The sequence below is a fragment of the Poecilia reticulata genome, linkage group LG4, assembly GCF_000633615.1.
Source record: "Poecilia reticulata strain Guanapo linkage group LG4, Guppy_female_1.0+MT, whole genome shotgun sequence".
Classification (NCBI taxonomy): Eukaryota; Metazoa; Chordata; class Actinopteri; order Cyprinodontiformes; family Poeciliidae; genus Poecilia; species Poecilia reticulata.
The window spans coordinates 4,673,666-4,675,812 of NC_024334.1; the positions used below are offsets into that span (position 1 = coordinate 4,673,666).

At 42.0% G+C, this 2,147-nt stretch overlaps 1 protein-coding gene across 2 annotated transcripts in view; it reads left to right on the plus strand.

Annotated features, from left to right (window-relative positions):
• Positions 1 to 2,147, plus strand: part of LOC103463200 (myomegalin) — a 63,177-nt gene that overhangs the window by 1,439 nt on the left and 59,591 nt on the right. For both annotated transcript variants that reach the window (XM_017304315.1, XM_017304311.1), the window contains exons 3-4: positions 400 to 535; positions 1,984 to 2,110. The gene's annotated coding sequence lies outside the window, so the exon portion shown is untranslated. The remainder of the gene's footprint in view (positions 1 to 399; positions 536 to 1,983; positions 2,111 to 2,147) is intronic.

Here is a 2,147-nt window from a genome sequence, read left to right on the forward strand (position 1 = left end):
TGGAGACCCAGAGACCCGGGACCAGGGGACCTGAGGACCTGGGGACCTGAGGACCTGGGGACCCGGGACCTGGAGACCTGAGGACCTGGGGACCCGGGGACCTTGGGACCAGGGGACCTGGAGACCTGGGGACCCGGGGCCCCAGGTCTCCAGGTCCCAGCCTCCAGCATCACGGCCGACCTGGGAAACACGCAGGACGTCAGACGGATCCTTTGCTGAACTGATTGGAAGAAAGCAGCGAAATAACAAGCAGCTGCACTTTGAACTTTAAATTTAAATGTTTAAGTTTCAAATTAACTCTCAGCATCAGGTCAGATGAAAACTTTAAAGCTTCACGGGAGAAATAAAAGCTGAATCTGGTCGTTGGGATTTTCCCTGTTGCTTCCAACTGTGGAACAGGAATAACGTGATGTTTTGCTCCCCCTGCTGGCCGCTGTGAGGACCTGCAGCTGCGCATCACAACAGCAGAAAACTAAAACCAGGATTATTAACTTCACAAGCACATTCACAACCAGACAGACAGCTGAACTAACGTGTGAGTTTTTACAGTTTTGTTGAGTTTTAATGTTTCCATTAATCTCTAAAAATGACGAATATTCAGTCGTTCTAATCTGCTGACCCAGTCAGCGGTTTTTAATATTCTTTTCCAAATCAGCAGTTTTCCTGCAGATCTTCATCTCAGCTTGTTGAACCATTGGACTCTGATTTATGGATCATCCAGGCGGAAATGAAACCTGGAGCTGAATCAGAGCCGATCAGAGTCACAACTGACGTCACCTTGAGTTAAAACTCACAGATCCAATTCATTTTAAATCTAATTACATAAAGTCCAAACCAATCAACCTCAGAACCACCGATTGGTGAAAGGGTTGAGTCTGGAAGTTCAGCTTGCTGCTGGTTTTCCTCCTGCAGAGGGAGCATGTGGACGGAGAGCAGTAGGAGAAAGTAGCAGAGGTCAGGAAACCTGGTTTTAAAGAAGGACAATAAAAACTCAGCTGCTGATACGTTTAGATCAGTAACAGGAGCAGCCATCTGTTCCTGAATGGACTCCTTTTTCCTTCCACTGAACTTTCCATCTGGACTACTGAGTTCTGAAAGGCTGGACTTTTTGTTGCTCCTGCTGCTGGTGGAGGGAATCAGCATCAACCTGATTAGTTGAAGGTTTCTGAGGTTTTGCAGAAAACTTTTGTAATTTTAGCCTGTAAATGGGATTAATTTAGCTAAATATTAGCTACAAACTAAATATTAGCTTTCTAATGAATATTGATTAGAAAGCTAAATATTTAGTTTGAAACTATTTAGATGTAACCTAAATATTTTGTTAGCAAACTAAATATTTAGCTTCAAATTAAATATTTAGCTTGCTGGCTAAAACTTTACTTTGGTGATAAATATTGTAGTTATTTATGAAGCTGAATATTTAGCTTCACAGTAAAAATGTTGTTAGCAAACAAAAAACTTTGAAGTTGAATAATATAGTTAGCATGGTAGATATTATATTAGAAAGCTAAATATTTAGTACAGACTGATATTAATTAGTAAATGAATGATAAAAATGCAGCTTTGACCAATTAACTCCCAGTGACGACAGAACTGACTCTAATCTGTAATCTATAATCTGTAATCTATAATCTGTAATCTATAATCTATAATCTGTAATCTATAATCTGTAATCTATAATCTGTAATCTGTAATCTATAATCTATAATCTGTAATCTATAATCTGTAATCTATAATCTGTAATCTGCAGCCATGTTGAGTTTCAGTCGATGTGAATTTAAAGCCACAGTAGAAGAAACGACTCTCAGGTCGTGTTTCTTCCTAAAGGTTTGAAACTCCTGAAGGTGGAGAAAAGTCTCAGCTGGTCGAACGCAGAGCAGCGACGTCCAGACTTCAATCCAAGCTGCAGATGTTTCCAGGTGTTTCCAGGTGTTTCCAGGTGTCTCCAGGTGATCCGATCAGGTGTGTCTTTTGTTTTTGAAGGAATCTTGAGCAGAAACTGTTTCCTGTTTGGTCGGCTGAAGCTGCTGCGACGTGGAGACGGTGTGAGACGACCAGAGAGACGCCGCACAGCTGGAGACCATCATGCCGAGAAACGGGACACTGCACGGTAGGGCTGTGTGTGTGTGTGTGTGTGTGTGTGTGTG